At 32.9% G+C, this 21799-nt stretch overlaps 1 pseudogene; it reads right to left on the bottom strand.

Moving 5' to 3' along the window:
- Positions 1-14373: 14373 nt before the first annotated feature.
- Positions 14374-16164, bottom strand: LOC145032922 (putative E3 ubiquitin-protein ligase RHC2A pseudogene; annotated as a pseudogene).
- Positions 16165-21799: the final 5635 nt, after the last annotated feature.

Raw genomic sequence — 21799 nt, 5'->3', positions numbered from 1 at the left:
TTTTTGGATTTTTGATTTTTCAAAAAAAATAAAATAAAATAATTATATTTTTGGATTTTTTTATTTTATGATTATTTTTTTATTTTTTTTTAATTCTCCCCCTAAATTTGTGCATAGAGGAAAAATATGAACAAATTTAACAAAAACAAAACTAATAACTAAATTTAAAACGTTTTGGGATCAAAGTTGTCGAGCAATTCAATATCGTTTATCAACACACACCTGCATATTTAGCTCTGATCAATCACCAATATTGTGATCCACATAAACACAAAGGATATTGACATGTTGGACAGATCATAATTTACATGTCATTGTGATATTATTCCGAAATACACCATTTTACTGACAATGACCAAGAATATTGTTGTCCACTTAAATTCATCATCGAGATCTATAGATAACCTTTAGTTAATTCAAATTTTAAATTCACTAGAACGTGTTTCCCAGTTCACGACATACCCTAGCAATCAAGGAATTCCAAAGAGTTCATTACTTTAGGTGAGTGCTCAATTATTTGAGAGATGATAGATATAGAGATGCATATGCTGTGTCCCATGTCGGATCTCTTCCAATCACGCAGAGGGGATAGCATATGACTAACACAAATAGAGTGATAGAGAGATAGAACGGTGCATATGCTGTGTCCTAGGTCGGATTTTCCGATCACACAGAGGGGATAGTGTATGACTGACATAGATAGATAGAAAGAAACATAGATAGAGATGTATAGAAATAGAGGTACATATGTTACGTCCCAGGTCGGATCTTCCGATCACGTAAAGGGGCAACATATGACTGACAGAGAAGAAAAGAAAGAAAAATAATTTCACACCGACCTACTTTATCAGAACCCCCCAGTCACCCTATCAACACCAGAATTAAGGACATAAGTTCGTACGTCGAAGAAGTGTTGAACCACAATTCTAGATAATTAACTTTAATGTATCTTACAGGCTTCCTTGTTTATCTAACTGCTTAATCTATCCAGGTGTCGTATGGTTAGTCGAAATGAAACTATCTACGTCCAGATGAGTTAACATATTCTAGTCCTTTTATTGTGAGTTGTGTCTAGTCCTTTAATTTAAATCCTTTGTGCCTACCAGCACATTGAACACATAGTCTAACTAATTTAGTTTTAGTGCATTATACATATTTCATATTGCCATTTAACACTAAACTTCATATCACTTCCCAAAAATACTTTAAAAGAAAAACATCTTTTGGAAGTTTTGATTTTCTATTTTTTTTAGGTTTGATTTCTCCCCCTTAAATTTGTTCACGGGGAAGAAAGAAAATAAATGCACAAATTTAAACAAATTGTCTTCAAAATGAATCATTTAAAATAAAACTTAGAAGTATCGAGAAGAAAAACTCAAACCGTAATTCAGCAATTGAAGTTGCATCCAGATGATCTGCGAACAACATGCAGATGCAACAACACATTCAACCTTAGTTGTGCTTCAATTCCAGAACAGATCCAAAAATTCTTCACATTGTTAAGTACAATCCCCATTTGTGATACACTTCTTTCTTCTTTTCTCACAAAAGACACATACCCTCACTTAAAGTTTTGAATGTTGTGTAGTTGAGAGATGTCTTCTATCATGTGCCTGGAACAACCACTATCAACAAACCGAAGTTAGATGATATTCTTCCATAGCTACTCTAACACGTAGTGCGGGATTAGTTGGTCTTTTGTACCTAATCCATTTTGAAGTTAGGTTGACCATTATCATCTACACAAGTTACTCTCTCCCATGACATATCCTATTTATCAGACACATAAGATGAAGAAATGTTAGAATCATTAGATGATTTGGGAGTATGGACCTTTGGTACCCATCTGTAGTCGGGTTTAACCCATTTCTTGTTAAATCGGATGGATGCATTATCACTTGCTTTAGAACTTGAAACTGAACGCTGAGATGACTTTAAATTATCTGAACTTTGTTTAACTGAACCATCTCTTGAATATGGCTTCTTGTCTAACATTCCCTTCTTGTCCTTGGGAGTTTCATTCTTGCCCTTTTTGGCATTCCAATCACCATTTCGCGATTATGACCTCGAAGGGTTTCTTTTGAAAAATCTCCCTCTTCGCGCATTCTGCCAACCTTGTGCATAGTAGGGACCATACGCACGATTAAGACAATTTATGTTAATGTGTCCAGGTGTCACAGTGAAAAAATGTCTATTTCCTCAGGTAGGAGTTGTTTCTGCCTGCCTCTGGTGGCATTGACATGCCTTGTTTCTGATTGTTCCCACAAGCACACTTACAATAACCAGTTTGTTTCGCTTGTTTTAGTGGCCTGTATTTACTAACATAAGGTTTATTAGAAGTAACTGAATTAGAAGCAACAGATTCATATTTCAAGGATACATTTGTTTGACAATCAACATAATCAACAGAATTGTTTCCGTTCTCCTTGTTCTCATCTTCCACTACTTTACCTGCACATGAAGTAGAATAATTAGTATCCTTCACCTCAACACCCTCAGTTTGGCCTCATTATTCAGTCTCAACTGAAGCTGGTGTAGGGGGCAGACCAAGCTGATCAGGTGTCTCTTCCTCATTGATTTCAAGGGGTGGGGTATAGTTGTCATTGAAGGGAGGTGGAACAAAGTGATACCCTAGACCCTTGTTTTGATTATCTTTAAATTTTAGTTGTTTTTTCAATCATGAACACAACTACCTCACTGGACACATCAAATTTCTTAAAGTTAAATTCAGTATCTTTATATTTAGCTTTTAATGCATCAAGTTCGGCAGTTAATTCATCAATTTTTACTTTAGCATAATGATAATGTTCACATTTATTGCTATATTCTGCTTGAAGTTTTCTAATTGATTTTTTAAGGATTTTTGTGCCTTTCTGAGAGTATAGTCTTCATATGTAAGGTCCTTATTGTCTCTACGTAATATTTCAATTTGATCACGAAGAAATTTAGAACAGGTTGCTTCATTAACCTCTTTTGTGATCGATGAACTCATTATTCACAAAAAAAATACCAAAAAAAGATCTTATTATGAAACCAAGAAAAATACCCTTTGATTTGAAACCTCGAAAGTCAAACTTGAAAGTCAAACTTGAAAAGTCAAATCTAAAAGTCAAAATTGAAAGTTAAATTTGAAGGTCAAACATGAAAATTTGAAAGTCAAAGGTCAAATTTTAAAGTCAAAAGTCAATTTTGAAAACCAAAGGTGAAAGTCAAAATTCTTTGTCCAAAAAGAATAACCTTGACCGAAAAAAAAAAGTTTCTAAACCGAAAACGAAATTTACAGACCAAAAAAAACGAGAAAATTTAACCAAAAATGAGGGTATTTGACCAAATACGTGGCCTTTTAACCAAATACGACGCTTTATGACCGAAAACGAAGTTATTGGATCGAAAATATGGCTTTTGGACCAAAAATTAGTCAAAAATGAAAAATCCGAAATTTCAGCCGAGAATGTGAAGGCTGAAGATCCAAGTCCGAGAACAGTGCTGAAATCCGAAGTCGAGAATAGTTTGACCGAAATCATGCGATCTGAGAATGAAGACGCTGACTGTAATCCTTCGTTCTGAGTTCTTCGCACCATGAACCTCTCTTTGCATCGTGAACCATGTAGATCGGAAACAGCGGGCCGTAAACCAGCAAGGTCGAGGACTTCGTAACGAGATCTCGCGAATCCGACCGCAAACACTGTTGGCTCCAAGAACGCTACTGGCCACCTAGGGTTTGACCGGATGTGAGGGTTTCCGCCTAGATCTCACAAATGTTGACCTAAAATGCCCAAAACTTGCCAAAAACACGAGATTTTCAAATCTTGAAAGCCAAAATCGATCTAAACTCCAAAAAATATGAAGAATACGAAGAACAATGGCCAAAAAATCGTCAAAAATAAATTAAAACACCAAGAATTTCCAAGTAAAACTCTTAAAAATATCTTGCAATGACCCGGTTGCTACAAATCCTAGCTCTGATACCACTTGTAAGTCCCAAAAATACTTTGATGTATCAATCGAATTCACTTGATGGTGCGGAATCCCAATCAAGTGAATAATGAAAGATATAAGATGAATAAGAACAAGATACTTGATCTTCAATGCACACGATGTATTCATCAATCGTCCGGTACATAAGATTCCGATTACACACTGTTTTCTCTCAAGATCTCATCCCAAGCATATAGCAGCTCCCTAGAACGTCCAACTCACTATACACAGAATAAATAACACTCTTTATACCTAGACCTAATTGTTGGATTAGATGTCTAAGCCTAAATTATTATTGGTATATATTCGACCCGACTTGGCATGGTCCATTTGGGTTGCATGGCATCAGAACAATTTGGATAGACTTTTGTGAGAAAAAGGATATTAATGATTTGTTAATATATTATAAGTACTAATATATTAATATGAATCATATTATTTAATTAGTATTGATCAAGAATTAATTTGGAATTAACTTTGTGATCAAAAGGAGACTAATTAAATATATGGGGATTGATTGTGTAAATCATTCATTCTTATATATGTGGGCTTATGATCCATAGTTCTTCATGTTAGGCTAAACCCATGGATACTCCATGGACGTTTTAACCCATGGAGCATGAAGATATGGAAAGACATGACTTACATGGTGTAACCCTAATAGCCACAATATATAAGGTCCCCATGGCTCAAGAAATTGAAACTAGTGTGTGTACACATGAGGGCTAGCCGATTTGAGCATAGGAACCTTTTCTCTCAAGTTATTCCAAGATGTTGGTGATGTTGTGTGAACCATTTGAGGTGTCAAGTTTGAGGCACTAGGCTTTAAGCTCCATGGAGTCAAGCTACGACAAAGAGGTATGTAATTCTACTAGAATTTATATTATATGTACTTTATATTATGCTAGTTAGAACAATACCTGGGAATATCATATATTTGCATGTGTAATAGAGAAAACATAGATCCAAGGTTTATAGGGTTGCATGTACACCATAAGAGTGTTAGAATGCTCAAAACCCTTTAGTGGTATCGAAGCCTAGGCTTGTTTTCATTTATACTTGATGAAAATGGTTGAAAATCGAAGTTTGTATGCTGTCTGCACAGCTGAATCGACGAGTCCAGTAAGGGACTCGATGAGTCCAATGTTATAATGGAAGATAAAAACTTAAATTGGATGAAAATTAATAAAAAAAGATTTACTATTATTATAAAAATAAAGGCATATTAATATTATGTAATAAGGAAATTGTTAACAATTTTCTATATTTATACAAATTAAAAAAATTATTATACAACCAAAATCTTCCCCAAAATCATAAAAGTATTTATACACATGAGTCATCTTAGGGTGATCCTTTGTCGACGGGTATTATATGTTTTACAAATCTTAATACTCAGGGGGTGTTTGGCTTGTCTTTTTGAGAGGCAAAAGAACTTTTTGGAAAAGTTACAAAAAGTCGGGTTTTCCTAACTTTTCCAAAAAGTCATTTTTCCTTCTATCTCAAATCCAAAAGTCACTTTTAAAATATATTTACCAAACATCTTTTGCCACTCGGATATATAAAAATCAAATCAAATCATAGATATTGCCTAAATTCATCCAAATCGTCGAGTTGTTTCATGCACTTGATGAGTTGGACCCCCAAATAGCATATCTTCGAGTTTTAAGGATGGAATTGGTCTAAAATCATTACCTTAAACTGTTTTGGACTTATAAAACCTAATTTTGATGTGGTAATGATTATGGTAAACCAATTTCAAAGTTATTATCAAAATTTCAAGTTTTATGTGTGTTTATGTAATTCTTGAAATTGTTGATAGGACTGTTCATACACTTATGAGTTTTGGTAGATCATAAGAATTATTTGCAAAATTGTTTGTTAGTCCGATTTCGACTTCAGATGCGACATCCTATCTCTGATCGATTTCTCAATTTGATTTTGATTTCCGAAAATCCGATTGGGAACCTGTGAGTACCGATTCTAAGTCCCTCAATGTTGACTGTGATTGCGAGTCCAAAACTCCGATTCCAATTTCATAAACATCGAAGAAATTCCGGTTTAGTTGAAGAAATCTGGATGATTATTGAAGGTTGGAGGAAATTTTTTTGATGATGAACGAATAGTTATCGAATTCTCCATAGTTACGTATTTGAGATTGAAGGTTATTACGATATTTACAAGTTTGTCATCGTGTCTTTTATGCTTAAATTAAATGAGTGGCTGAGAATGATTCCCCCATTGTCAATCTTTTTTATTTTCTCAATTGAACCTACCTCAAAAGGCTCCAACGTACCGACGGAAATGGGAAACGAATGCACATGTGTTTTCCAACATAACATATTTCCTTAAACTACGCTAATCATTACCTTAATATATATACAAAAACATAGTTTTTTTCGTTTTTTTATTTTTTATTTTTATAAGCTATTTTTATCAAAAAAAATGATTTTAAATATACCAAAATTCATGATTTTTTATTCTCTACAAATAGACATCTATATTGATATAGGTTTAAGATAAAATAAAAAATATATATATTTTCAGCTATCGTTATTCATAAATGAATAACAATTCATCATGTTTTATTACAGTACATTCGTTATTCACTTATGAATAAAAAGTATGATTTTTTTTTTTACAATTTAAGTATCATTCATATATGAATATAACATATAATAAACATAGTATATTCATATTTTAATATTGGACGATGAATTCACTTGTGAATATTAACATAGTATATTCACTTGTGATTTTAGATGGTATATTCACTTATGAGTATTAAATGATATTTCATATGTGAATATTACATAGTATTACATGGTATATCATATTTGAATATTACAGAGTATATTCACTTGTAAATATTAGATAATATATTCACTTATGAATACTACACAGTATATTCACATATGAATATTACAATGTATATTCACTTATGAATATTGAAGGTATTTTGACAAATATATATAACTATTATATGTTATTCACATATGAATAACATACAGACTTGCATATTTGTTTTGTGTTTTTAATAATCATATACTGATTCATGTGAAAAACATATTCATATGTGAATATAACGTGGTAATTTAGTTTATGCATTTCATCAAACAGTTGGAGTGCAAACAAGTTAACTATTTTAAAAATGTTAAAAACATAAAGTTATCAATTCCAAATCATCATATACTTCTGATTTCGACTTCAGATACGACATCCTATCTCTGATCGATTTCTCAATTTGATTTTGATTTCCGAAAATCCGATTGGGAACTTGTGAGTACCGATTCTAAGTCCCTCAATGTTGACTGTGATTGCGAGTCCAGAACTCCGATTCCAATTTCATGAACATCGAAGAAATTCCGGTTTAGTTGAAGAAATCTGGATGATTATTGAAGGTTGGAGGAAAAATTTTATGATGAACGAATATTTATCGAATTCTCTATAGTTACGTATATGAGATTGAAGGTTATTACGATATTTACAAGTTTGTCACCGTGTCTTTTATGCTTAGATTAAATGAGTGGCTGAGAATGATTCCCCCATTGTCAACCTTTTTTATTTTCTCAATTGAACCCACCTCTCTCTCTCTCTCTCTCTCTCTATATATATATATATATATATATATATATATATATATATATATATATATATATATATATATATATAGGTTTTATGAAAAATAAGAAACCCTAAAAAACCCTAAAAATCATACAAATATATAAAAAACATATTTAGACATCATAAATCTTTTTATTTTATTTTATATTATGAATTTTCACAGCTTTTTAAGTATTTTGACTGAATTTTTTTTTTTTTTTTTAAAAGTTGATTTTTTAGTGAATTTATAGAAAAACCTACGATTTTTTGGTATATAAATTCTAAAAAAAGATTTGTGATGTCTAAGTATTTTTTAAGCATTTTTACGATTTTTCAAATTTTTTAGTTTTTTCATATAACCCTTCCTTTTATATATATATATATATATATATATATATATATATATATATATATATATATATATATATATATATATATATATATATATATATATGGATATTACCATATCATTCGGTAAAGAATTGATTTTATGAGTAGTAAAGTACCTTTACATGCTTATTCAAATAGATTTATGAGTAAATTACTGAAATCGTCCTTATGGTTTGGTCAAAATTATATGTTTGGTCCCTAACTTTTTTTTAGCACTCGGGTCCTTATGGTTTGATTTTGTTGCGTTTTTTGTCCCTACGGTTTGGTCAAAATTGCACGTTTGGTTCCTAACTTTATGTATATAAGGGACAAAAAATGCAACAAAATCAAACCACAGGGACGATCAAAAAGTAAAAAAAAAAAAAAAAAAAGTTAGGGACCAAAATTGCAACTTTGATCAAATCATAAGGAAGGTTTCAGTAGTTTACTCTAGATTTATATGTTTCAAACTGAAAACAAAAGAAAACAAGGCAAGAGGGGTAACAAATACTTGTTTTTTTTAGACCAAACGGTATATCAAGCACGAATGACTCCGTGATACACGTGGCCATGGAAAACCACCATGCACACTACCTTGAGGATTCGTAGTCCTCCGTGTTTGTGGTCATTCGTGGTGTATACATCGAAGAGCAACGGCCAATTGAATTTGATTTGCAATATACTGCTTCTAACAGTTGGTTTAGTGTTTTTATTTTAAAATAAAAAATCATTATAGACCTATTATATAAATACCGCAATACACCTTCTTCTATCTGACACATTCTTCTCTCACAATCACACATTTATGTTTCTTAGATCTTTCAAAAATCATGGCTCCCAAAATAGGGAATTTGTCGGAAGAGGAAGAAGAGAAGTTAGCAATAGCATGGGTGTCGGTTTCGAAAGACGTAAGTAGTGGTGTGTCTAGAGATTTTTTAGGATGAGTTTGAAATGTTTTCCATGATTTAAAAGGTTGTGAAAGTCGTAATCTTGATGAAATATGTTCCAAGTATCACAATATGAGTGTAAAATGTCACGAGTTCGTTGAATCTATAATTCTATTACAAACAATTGACATGAAGGCAATATCGATCCACTTGTTGTGGTCATGCATCAATATGAGGACATAAATTGCAGACCATTTACACACCTCAAAGATTGAATAATATTTAAAAATATATTGCTTAGAAAATGGGATTTAAAAAACTAGTTTAAGTTGTTTGTGTTTGTATTTTTATGGTTTTGTTTTTCTATTTTATTTTAAGTTGTTTTTTAAATTAATGCAATGTTTTTTATTGAATAAAAAACTAGTTTGAAAAATATGTATTTATTGTATTTTCAATGTAATTTCGAATTAAACTTAATTAAAAATTAAAGTGTAATTGTGTGTTTGATTGTAGGTATCTTACTAACATTAAGATTAGTAGTAGGTATTCTGATTATGATGTCGCACCACCACTATAATTTAATGGTGAATATAACGGATGTACTTTCTTATTATTATTATTATTATTATTATTATTATTATTATTATTATTATTATTGTTTGACTAAATTTGATATAATATTAATATATTTTAAGTTTACAAAGGCCGAAATCTTAAATTATTAATTATTGTTCGGGCCAAAAATATGGACCATCGACTCAACTTTGGGCCAAACATTGACTCTCTATTGTAAATGATTAAAATTTTTAAAACACCATAACAAGTTTCCCTACTTCCACGTCTACCCTTCACCTCGATTCACAGTATATATATATATATATATATATATATATATATATATATATATATATATATATATATATATATATATATATATATATATATATATATATATATATATATATATATATATATATATATATATATATATATATTTTTTTTTTTTTTTTTTTCTTAAAATGTGATTCCTACTTAGTATAATGACTTAAAAAGGTAATATATATTTTGATTTTTACATATTTGTTCATTGAGTTTTTTTCATCTATATTTACCCCTTCAACTTGTTAAACTGTACACATTCAGTCATTATGACCGGTTACTCCAGATTAACCGGTAAAATAACTTAATAAGACAACATATTTCTCACTTTATATACATTTAGTCATTAATTTTTTTTTCAAAATAAGTCATTTTTGTTTTCGTACTCATTCAGTATTTATGAATGATTTCTTAAGGTTTTTTCTTACGACATCTTACATTGGATAATCATTAATGAGGTGTTTCGGCTTTTGATTCATATGTTCATCGTGATCTCGACTACTTGATTATTTAGGTCATGTGTTCTTAATGTCATAACTTATTCATATGATCTCGGATTTTAACGATCTTTATATCCATGCATTCGTATTTTAGTCTACTACAACTTTCATTTAGATGATTCCCATTAAAAGGTAATGTATTTTTACTTACGATCTTTATATTCATGCATTTTTTATGAATGCATGTATAGATGTTTTTTTTTATACAATCATAAGTAAAAATATATTACATTTTGACGGGATTAATCTTAACGAAAGTTGTAGTAGACTAAAAAAACGAACACGTGGATATATAGATCCTTAAAATCAAATATCATATGAACAAGTTACAATGTTCAGAACACAAGACCTACACAATCAAGCAGTCGAGATTGCGATGAACATATACATCAACAGCTCCAAACACCTCATTAATAATTGTGCCACATAAGATGTCGTGAGAAAAACCTAAAAAAATCATTCATAAGTACCAAATAAATACAAAAAATGACTTATTTTGAAACAAAAAAATATATATATTAAGGACTAAATATGTATAAAAATAATAAGGACGAAATGTGTACAAAATGAGAAATATATTACATTATTAACTAATTTTTTTCGGCTAACCTGAAGTAACCCATCATAAATACTGAATATGTACAGTTTAACTTGTTTAAGGGGTAAATATGAACGAAAAAAATTCAATGACTAAATGTGTACAAATCAAAAAATATATTACCCTTTTAAGTCATTATCCATTCCTATATCTTCATACAATTTTTTAAGAGTACCTTTATTTAGTCATTTTGTTTTCTTGTTATTTTTTATACATTTGCTTCTCTTTTGTATTTTCACATACATGTCTTCTTTTTCTTTAATCTTTTGTATTTTCACATACATGTCTTCTTTTTCTTTAATGTTCTCTAAACAATATGTTATAAACTTGTACGGCAACAAGCATTTAAAAGTTTTAGTTTTTAGCTTTAACAAAAAGTTGGATTTAACCAAAAATTTTCATTTTAGAGTGTTAAACTTTAAGCTTTTAGTTTAAAATAAATAAATAAATCTAAAAGCTAGTTTCATATAACTTTTAGAGTAAATTACACGAATGGTTCCTATGGTTTGGGGTAATTTGCACGTTTGATCCCTAACATATTTTTTTTAACTCGAAAGGTCCTTACGGTTTGTTTTTGTTACGTGCTTGGTCCCTACAGTTTGTTTTTGTTACGCACTTGGTCCCTGTCTTACCTAAAATGACTATTATTTAAATAAGAAAAAATGGTGGGGTAGGTAAGGTAAGGTGAGTGGGGTGGGGTTGGGGGTGTGTTTACTTAAATAAATTAAAGTATTAAGGGAAAAATAGTATTTTTAGGTGAGACAGGGACCAAGCGTGTAACAAAAACAAACAGTAGGGACCTTCCGAGTTAAAAAAATAAATTAGGGACCAAACACGTAAATTACCTAAACCATAGGGACCATCCGTGTAATTTACTCTAACTTTTAATATAAGTTATTGATATTTTTTAATCAATTTTTAGAATTGTTTCAAACATGATCCTTATTTTAGATTTACGTATGTATTTTAAAACTTTTAATTATATTTCTCACACATTCATGACAAATAAAAATTATAGTTTCTAACTAACTTCAAGTAACTAAGGGGCTGTTTGGTAGCCTCTTAATTGTACAATTAAGAGGCAACCTCTTAATTTTTCAGATTCAGTGTGTTTGGTTACCTATGAATAAAAGTCTCTTAATATTGTAAAAGCCTCTTAAACTTTCAGACCTGAACTAGTATCTGAATAAAAATAAGAGACACGGGTTCCCTATTTTTCCCTTGTATGCTCGCTTCCTTCAAACCACACCCACCTTTCCGGTCTCCTCCCACCCCTGACCAACTTCAGCGCCTCCTGTTTCCTCCTATCGTCGACCTCGCACAACAACACTGCCACCCTCATTGTCACCTTGCCAAGTTACGACCTCAGTGCGCATCCGCAGGCATCGATAGGGTTATGAAATCCGATCATTTTGAAATGGTTCTAGGTAACGTTTGTTTTTCATTCTTGCCCTAAAAACCGGTTATTCGGAATTGTTATCAAATTAGAACCCTAATTCTTTGATTGTGAGCAACTGTAATTTTTTATGTGAAGACGTGAATGATGTTTGTTAATTTTTCTATTTATTGAAACCTGTTATAGACATGCTTAATATTTTACAATGTTTCTTTGGTCTTGCTGAGAAATACCCACAATTCTTTTTCAAAAACTCTTTTCTTTGATCTCTTCATTTGTTTTGTTCGGATAACCTAGGACTACTTCAGTTTGAGTTAATTTGGTTGTAGCTATCAATTGGGATAAATTTGCCATTATGTTTTTGTTAGCTGTTGGAATGAAGAAATAGCAAAAACTTATGTTCTTTGAATTCATATTTCAGTTTAGATAAGATTACACAGGTTTGAGCTTATCAGACTTTATCACTGTGAGTAATATTTGAAAGGAATTTTTTCATGAGTTATGCATATGAATTATGAAAATTGGCAAATGTTTCCAAAAAATCCAACAATGGCATAACATTGTATAATATTGAATGCAAATTGGTTAACTCTCAAATGATATATTAACTATTTTTATTATTTAAACCTACTAATATTTTGTATTGTCTACATGTATCCCAGATTAATATCCATATAATATTTTTTCATTTATTAATGATGAAGGTATGGAGCATGTGCTCGGTGATGGTGTATGATAACGAATGTGTGAGGCAAGGATGGTGGTTGAGTGTTAATGGTGAAGATGTGGCTGAAATAACTCCATTTGTATAACTTGGGAATTAATTTTAATAATATGAATTTGCTTTTTTGTTTCTTGTTGTAATATGATGTTTTTATTGTTGACATGTTTGTTGAATTTGTATTTTAAAGTTGTGATAATATAAAGTGGTTTAAATGTTGATAAAATGATTATATGTACTAAACGTTGGTAAAATGATTATATGTAAATGTGGATTTCTCAAAATTTGGATAGTTTTATTTGGTATTTATTATTATTTTTAAATAGAAGGGTAAAATAGTTATTTTCATCATTCAGCATAACAATTCAGAGGTTCCAACCAAACAACATATTAACAGTTCAGATCTTAAAAATTCAGACCCTCTTAGAAATTCAGACCTCTTAAAAATTTATATCTTAAGAATTCAGATCCTGCCAAACAGTCCCTAAAACTATCACATCAAGTTACTAAACTTTTTTTTTAATTATTTTTATCATATATGTGATGATAAACATAAAATAATTCATGCGTATGGATGGGAGACAAAAGAACAAGTTACGCTGATAACCTTTTTTAGATTACAAAACGAAAGATTTATTTTGAGTCAAAATGATGGTATGATTCTTTCAATGTAAATGATCAAAAAATAATCATTTGATTTTCACAATATACATTTCGATTTGCAAAATACATGGTCCCTGCTCTATTAATTTAATATATTTTTTTTTTCCTCATTTGCAGTGTAACTGACTCGCAAATTAAGAAAAAGATTTTCAAAATAAAACCAATTCTCAAGATTAAAAAGTTAGTTGGAATAATCAACAAAATCATTTCGTAAATTAATAAAACAATTTCCCAAAGTCTACTTCACAAAATAATTGGTTATGATAATCATTTCGTAAATCAATAAAACAATTTCCCAAAGTCTACTTCACAAAATAATTGGTTATGATAATCATTTCGTAAATCAATAAAACAATTTCCCAAAGTCTACTTCACAAAATAATTGGTTATGATAATCATTTCGTAAATTAATAAAACAATTTCCCAAAGTCTACTTCACAAAATAATTGGTTATGATAATATGATCTTTTAACTTCAATTTGCTTTAAGGTGAACAGAGCAGTCCACGTTTTATATCAAGGTGACAGGCTGTATCCAGGAATTAAAAAGTCCGAAAAATTATGCCTCAGTCCCAGCAACGGCCAGCAAGCATATCCTCTTTTTGTTCTTTTATGCCGCCGCCGCCGCCGCCGGCAACCATACCACCACACAATCTTAAATTGCCGACATGTGATCAGATATTCAAAGTTCAAACCCAGGCGAATACTTCTTTATCCGACGAACAACGCTAACTGTGCCTAAAAAGATTTGTGATTCTCATCTTTTGTGCACGCAAATCAAGACACTAACAAAGCTTTCATCTGTTGAATTCAATAAAATTTCCCAAAAAACGAAACAATATCTTGACATTGATATAACACAAGCAGATTAAGCTAAACTAAAAAAAGAAAAAAAGAACAAAAAAACTGCAGTTACTCTCTCATTCATGAAGGATTCATATGCTGTAATCTCAGTGTTTTGGTATTTACATTCAGCCTGAAGCTTCATCTCCTCGGAGGCTCGGTATGTCCGTCGAACGTGACAGCCCCCCTGCGTCTACGTGACGACCCGCTCAATGTAGACGACAAAGATCTACTTCGATGGCTTGCTCGATCATCAGAACTTGAACTAGAACTCGAAGCCAGAGCTCTTCTTCCTGTTCTTACACATCCACCTCCTAAACAGGAGAACAAATTGCGGAAAACACTTCTTAATCCATGGCGTTCTCTAGTGACACTACCCCTTGAAGCCCATGAAATCCTCCTCGGAGCTCCATTCTGGTTGAACCCACCATCCATTTCAGTGAAAACGACTGGCAATTCTCTCTCGCCGCCTCTTCTTCCACCGGAAAATCTCCCCACGGCAAATCCGCCTCCGGGAAGCCGCCATATGGTTAAGCCCACGGCTTCTTCTTCGTTCCCGGATTGGTTATTTGCTTCTCTGGGTTGATCCCCTGAATCTGTGTTTTCTGTTGGTAATTCATGGCGGCATACAGGGCAGGAGTTGCGTAAAGCGAGCCAGGGGAGAATGCAATCGGAATGGTATAGATGTTGACATGGCATTTCTTTAGCTTCTGATCCTAAATCGAATGGTTCCTTACAAACTGCACAATATGATTCGATTGACACGTGATTTTCTTGAATTTCAATAGTTGGCATTGCTTCAATGGCCGCTTTTGATGCAGGTGGATTGTTGTCGATTCTCCCCAATCCATTCCCTTCTATTTGTGCCAATTGGTCCAATAACCGATCAAAACCAGAACCCAATAGAAACTCTGACATACTTGCCGGCAATGGTCTTAGACCCGATCCGGCTCCATCGTCGTAATACAGCTCAAACCCACCGCCGGTGCCGGATTCCTCCGTACCGCTACCCGGTTCTTCCGGTGTGCTTGTTGCTCCACGGAGAACAATAACCGGGTTAAATGGTGAACGTTCACCAGCATTTCTTCTAGCTCGTCGGAGTAAAGGCGGGCTAGGACTCGGCGCCGGGCTGTGTTGCCCGTTTCCAACCATGTACATGGCCGCAGCAGGAAACCGACTCCGGTGATACTCCGAAATCACAGACCCATTTAATCTATTCGGGCTATCAATCTCCTCTATGAAACCTCCGTTGCAATCAGGACAAGATAAAGATGAATCTATTCGAGCCCTAATAGATCGGTTGCATCTGTAGCACCAGTACGATGATGATGAAGACCCAGCCGTTGACATCTATGAGTCTAAAAATCTGATATGACGAAAAATTACAAACCCCAAATCGATTTTACCAGGAATTCGATAACTCGCCTTTACTTTTCTTCAAGAACACCACAAAGATCGAATCCTCTTCTTCAAATAATGAATCTTTATAAGAAATGAGCCCTAAATACACATAACAAAACCCCCAAACTGTATAAACTGAGAAAAAGAATCTTCAATCAAGAAATTGATGGAATAAACCATAGACATGAAGCTTGAAATGGAAATTTAAAAATGGGTTAACGACGAAACAGGAGTATAATCGGTGGAAAAGGGGAATCTCTCCGGCAGGGAGAGAGATGATAGAGAGAGTGGGTGTGATGAAAGAGAAGAAGAATAAGCGATTCGTAAAAAACTAAAAATTATATGAAGGAGAAGGGAACGCGTGAGAGAGATTGGCGTGACATTAACGCTTGCAATGACCAGACACGTCAGACGACTTTTAGTGGAATCAGTCAAAGCTATGATTTCAAATTTTTATTTACATTTTGCTGCCTTCATTTATTATGTGAGTTTTAAGTTCTCCCCTCCAACTTTAAGATATTGCAAACTTAATGGAATTGAAAAACACACTTTATTTATTAATGTGATTGTTGTTGCCATTCTCGTTTTAAATAAGTATAGTTCAATAAGTTACGTTATTTTTTTGGTTTGTCTTTTTATAACTTTTCATTTGAATTAAAAATCAAACTTTTAATTAAGTTTTAAATATATTTTAAAGCATCACCTCTTGTACAAAACCTAACTCAGTTTACTATAATCATTTCATTATGTTCATAAATAAAAATATAATGGTATCAATAATGTCGAAGGCTTTTAACTATTTTTGTATGTTTTAGGTTAACGAATTTGTAGTTAATTTCCAATCTAAACACAATAGTGTCAAATTTGTCAATTAATGATTTTGGTTATCATAATGTTGGCATCGTTTAAAACCAAATATGACAAGGTAATCATATCTTTAAGATGGGACATGTTGAGTCCATTATAAAGTTCTCATGTCAAGTGAACACGGAGCACTATAACTACACAATTTGAACATTAAATCTTTTTTTTTTTTTATGTAATCTTGTATCTCAAGTGTTATCTTCATATCGAAGGCAAATGTTATGAACTGGATTTTAAGAACCGATTCAATAACACATAAATAATCAACGATTCTAATATTAATTGAAAGCACTCAATAATACCAAATGATTACAAGAATGAAGATAGTTTAGCCGATTCGAGATAGTCAATCTCCTAATAGGAATGATTTTCAATTTTCATACAAAAGATAGATATCTCACTTTCTGCCCACTATCATCTTCTTATACTATCTGACAAAACAGCTAGATACTATAAAATACTTAAAATATCCCTCCTACTAATAGATACTTTTTAATTTGATGGTTTTTTATATTATCCTAACTAACTTATTTGCCTAATATCAAAGGTATAAATCCATATTATTTCAGCGAATACAAGCTTTATTATTTGATGTTCTCCTACTTATATGGTGAAAAAAAATCTAAAGGTATATTTTTTATAAAACGGGATAAATTAAACTAAATATTGAATATTATATCAATTATTTAGAATGAATTATAACTTGTGATATTTTAATACTTAAAAGAAAATTTCAGTTATATGTTAAATAATAGTATTAAAAAGGGTGATTATTTTAGCTCGGAGTTAGTTCTACATTTAACTAAAAGATTGTAGGACCCAAATAATAACATAATATATTATTTATTTGTTTTTTTTCCTTCATCAACATTCTTTTAGGATTACTATTGTTAAAAAATTATTAAATTAGAAACTTTTAACAACTGGTAAATAACAATGGCAAAACATGTGTATCAAACAATAATAAGGGGATCGTTTTTGTAATTCCCTCTTCGCGTCTATAGCCGAGTATTATTCTCCTAATCTAACTTTTGAACGGTCGAGCATTGTTTGTATTCATTTCTTCCTTTCAGTTCTTTTCTGTTCCAAACTCCCGTTCCTACTTATGCTCGGAAGTCGGAAGCACAATGCATACTTTTTATATTTATCTATTTAAATTGAATAGCAGTTTATATCAAAGTGCATGGTTATACAAGTTTAATAAGATTTATATATAAACCTTATGTTAAGATTTTATTACACGTATAAGGAAGGGTATTCCATGGGGTTAATGATCTAGATAATAAAATTTGAACTTTGTTTATATTAGGTTTCTAAGGGTTTTTTTTGTACGTATTATATCAATATAGTTGTTATAACCGATTAAAAAATATAATAAGGTTTTAATTTTTGTCTACGTTAGGTCTCCAATATCTTTTTTTTGTACATATTACACGAATATAGTTGTTATAAGTTATAACCGTCTAAAGAGAGGTAATAATGTTTTAATTTTTTCCATATTAGGTCCTTATTTTTAATATTTTTATTATTCTATCGAACTCTTTTACAATTTATATGGTTTCATCATTTCATCTTCTCATTTTAATCGCTCATTCACTACAATCACAGTTTCAATTGAAATGTTACATAACAAATTTTTGTCATTTTTACAAAAAAAAAATAAAAAAAAAATATAATGGTTAAGGTTATATTTGTCGTGTCACAGCTAGCTAATAATGTACTTTATTTATCGGTCTTTTTTAAGTTGTCATGTTTGATAAGTCAAAATGTAACTTATAAGCTAGTGTTTTAAAAAACTACTTAGACTAGTGTTTTAAAAGATCTGTCAGAATCCTCCATGGTTGCTGAGAATTTAAGGATTGGTCAGATTATGGGTAAAGAGAAAGTTGTCGTTAGGTTTATACTTTTAAGGACGCATGTGTTGTCCATGCAACAGGAAGCTGATGGGTAAGGAACTTGTTGTGCTTAGTAGTTTCTTTCAGAAGTGTCATGGATCTTGATAGAAGAGCATTGAGTTCGATCTGTGCATCAGATTTAGGGATCATGGTTAGCCTATGATATGAGATAGTTATCTTTTGTTGAGATGGGGAAATTGTTGATCGACCTCAAAGTTTGGTAAGAGTATTTTCGTGTGGGCTTTATTCGATATGTGTGGAATCGATGGGCTTACTTGTCGATCCAATTTTGGTCGTTGGTTATTTCGTTCTTTATCATTTTGGTCGTTGGTTATTTCGTTCTTTATCATCAACCAAGGATATTTAAAGGCCTCAAGTTGTATTAGTTGAAGGTGCAGGTGATACATCAACCATTCTTCAAAAATTTTGAAGTTTATATATTGGTCTCTATGTAGGTGTTCTCTCGATTGCTTGGTTGTGGTATTGTTGTTCCTAGAAAGTTGAGTTAGCAGTTGTCCTTGGTTATTTGAAGTTCGGATATTGGAGCGATGTTTAATTTTTTCCAGGTAGAATCGTGGTTACGCAAAGTTCAGTTTTTTGCAAATCGTGTTGACTGGGTTGGTAATGGGATTGAGTTTATGAGTGTTTTGGCAACCTTTCTGGTTAATTTTGAAATCCCTTTCAAAATCGAAAGTTTTATTGGTCTTTTTTCATACAATGGGATCTTGTTGTGGTTGTTAGAAGAATGTGGCTAATAGCGGTTGAGGTTTGTTGTTCCATTCGATTCGCTAATATGTCACCTTTTGGGTAAGGTCGTGATTAAGAAGGAACACAAATGGCTGAGGAGTGTTGTGTTTCCTCTTAGGGAGTGTGAAATGACGTGCTTTCAAGTTGGAACGAGTGTTCAATTGTCTAACTTGTTTCTGGTTGTGCACGATTATGTTTCGTTTGATGATGCACGAGTGATAGTGGATTTGTAGAAGTGTTATGTGTTACAAAATGGTATGGCTCCTGTGTTTTGGTAAAAGTATTGAGTAAGATGTTATCTGCGTTCCTACCAGTCAGTAGGATGATGGCAGTGTGCCTTTAGGCCAATTAAATGTTGTTTTGGAGTATGCGTATTTATGATTAGGTGATATCAAGAACGGTGAGGAATTGTGAGCTTCTTATCCCACTGGTTAGATGGCGTCACGGCGTGTCGTGAGCCATCTTGGATTTCACTTTTATGAGTGGGGACGATAGTTATGTAGTACAGACATGTGTGTTGTTTGCTTATCATGTGGCATAGTTGGGTGTTTGAGCAATATAGTGTTAACACTAGACACTAGTGGTTCAATGACCGACAGGTTGAGTTAGGTAGTTGTAGGGTGTTGGCTTGCTGAAATAGTTATAGTGGTATATTAGCATCTCATTATTGAGATCATTCTTAATGAATTCGTTTTTATGACAAGGTTTCGTGTGAGTTAAGTTAACGGTGATGTGGGTGGTTATAAGTCTACTGGGTGTTTCAGCAGATGAATGTACACCTGAGTTGTCTTGGAAGCTTGAGTGGCATGCAGGTTTTTGTAACGTCCCATTTCTGGTATGTAATTTAAATAAAGTATCTTTCAATTTTTAAGGGGGTACTCGACGAGTCTGTAGCCCGACTCATCAAGTTGAGATAGGATAATCACGCATTTGGGGTTGATTACTCAACGAGTCCATACGCTTGGACTCGGCCAGTTCGCTTGTCTGAATAAAGCCCTAATTTCAAGGGTTTGTACCCTATTTAAATGTCCTTATAGCCTCCCATCCCAACCTCCAACACCTTTAAAGCATTTCCCCTATAAACCTTAGCCCCATTGTTGAGTTTGAGTGTGATTATGTTAGCTTGGAAGTTTTGGAAAAGAAGGAAGGAGAGAAGGTGCATAGAAGAGAAAGGAGATCTATGAGTTAGCTTCCATCAGTTTCTCATTCAAGTAATGAAGTTATGACCTTGTGTATTCCTCCATTTAAAACCCCTTTTATGCTTGTCATGTCTTCTTTGGAACCTTTTATGATTCAAAACTTAAGATACAGACTCTCTTTTGGAATGGAAACCTTAGATCTAAACGTTATTGAACCCCAAGAACTCATTGGAAACATCTTTATGCGATCTTGGCCTTGTTCTAAACCCTAAGTGCTTATTATTTGTTGATTTTGGGTATTTTAGCCTCATACTCTTGTGCATGCACGTAAAGTTGGAAACTTTACGTGCAAAACCAGTCTTAGAAGCTCAGATCTATGTTTTGGAAGCGCTGGAACCGATTAGAATTGACTGTGTAGTAATAGCATGCTTGGAACTCTACGAGTTGTTCTTCAACTCGGCGAGTCACAGTCTGGACGTGTTCATATGTTGAAGGAGAACTCGACGAGTTGTTCATTCAACTCGGCGAGTCGGATGAAGTTAGACATGATGTTTACATCGAAGAAGAACCCGTCGAGTCTTTGCCAAACTCGACGAGTAGAAGAGGGTAGAGGTCTAGAATGGATGATACGGACTTGGCGAGTTGACGGCCCAACTCGGCGAGTCCAGTCAACTGGAAGTTGACTTTGACCAGGGAGTTGACTTTGACTAGGGGTAAAATAGTCATTTGACCCCGAGAGCATTTATCAGTAACTGATCTAGTGTTTTTGAAAATTGTAGCCGGACAGTTCCGAAGCAGCAACCAACCATTGTTAGAGTTAGCATCTCAGCAGCCAGCGTTACGAGGTGAGTTTTCCTTCCAGTAGGAACGGGTCTACGGCCACAATGCTGGCCTATTTAGTTAGCAGTAGTTATGGACTTCGGTCTGATGCAGTAGTTCAGTGTGCTTGATGTCACTGTGATTAAAGCATATCTTTATGTTATGTGTTCCGAACTTCGGTCCGATGCAGCATGCAGTATATGTGTTTATGCCAGTTGATATGTCTATGTTATGTTATGTTATGCCCAGTCAGTTCCGGACTTCGGTCTGATGTAGTTAGTTCCAGACTTCGGTCCGATGCAGAGGGCAAGGCCCTGGTTAGTTCCAGACTTCGGTCCGATGCAGTTTTCGGACTCCAGTCCGATGCAGTGGGCTAGACCCAATAGTTGTTATGTGTTATTGTATGGTATGTGGTAGTTTGGGGGAGCTCACTAAACTTTGTGCTTACAGTTTCAGTTTTGGTTTCAGGTACTTCCGCAAGCAAAGGGAAGAGTTCTG

This window comes from Lactuca saligna, chromosome 2, assembly GCF_052625555.1.
Source record: "Lactuca saligna cultivar CGN05327 chromosome 2, ASM5262555v1, whole genome shotgun sequence".
NCBI classification, from domain to species: Eukaryota; Viridiplantae; Streptophyta; class Magnoliopsida; order Asterales; family Asteraceae; genus Lactuca; species Lactuca saligna.
The sequence above is the reverse complement of the archived record's forward strand: the minus strand, read 5'-3'. Positions and strand labels throughout refer to the sequence as shown.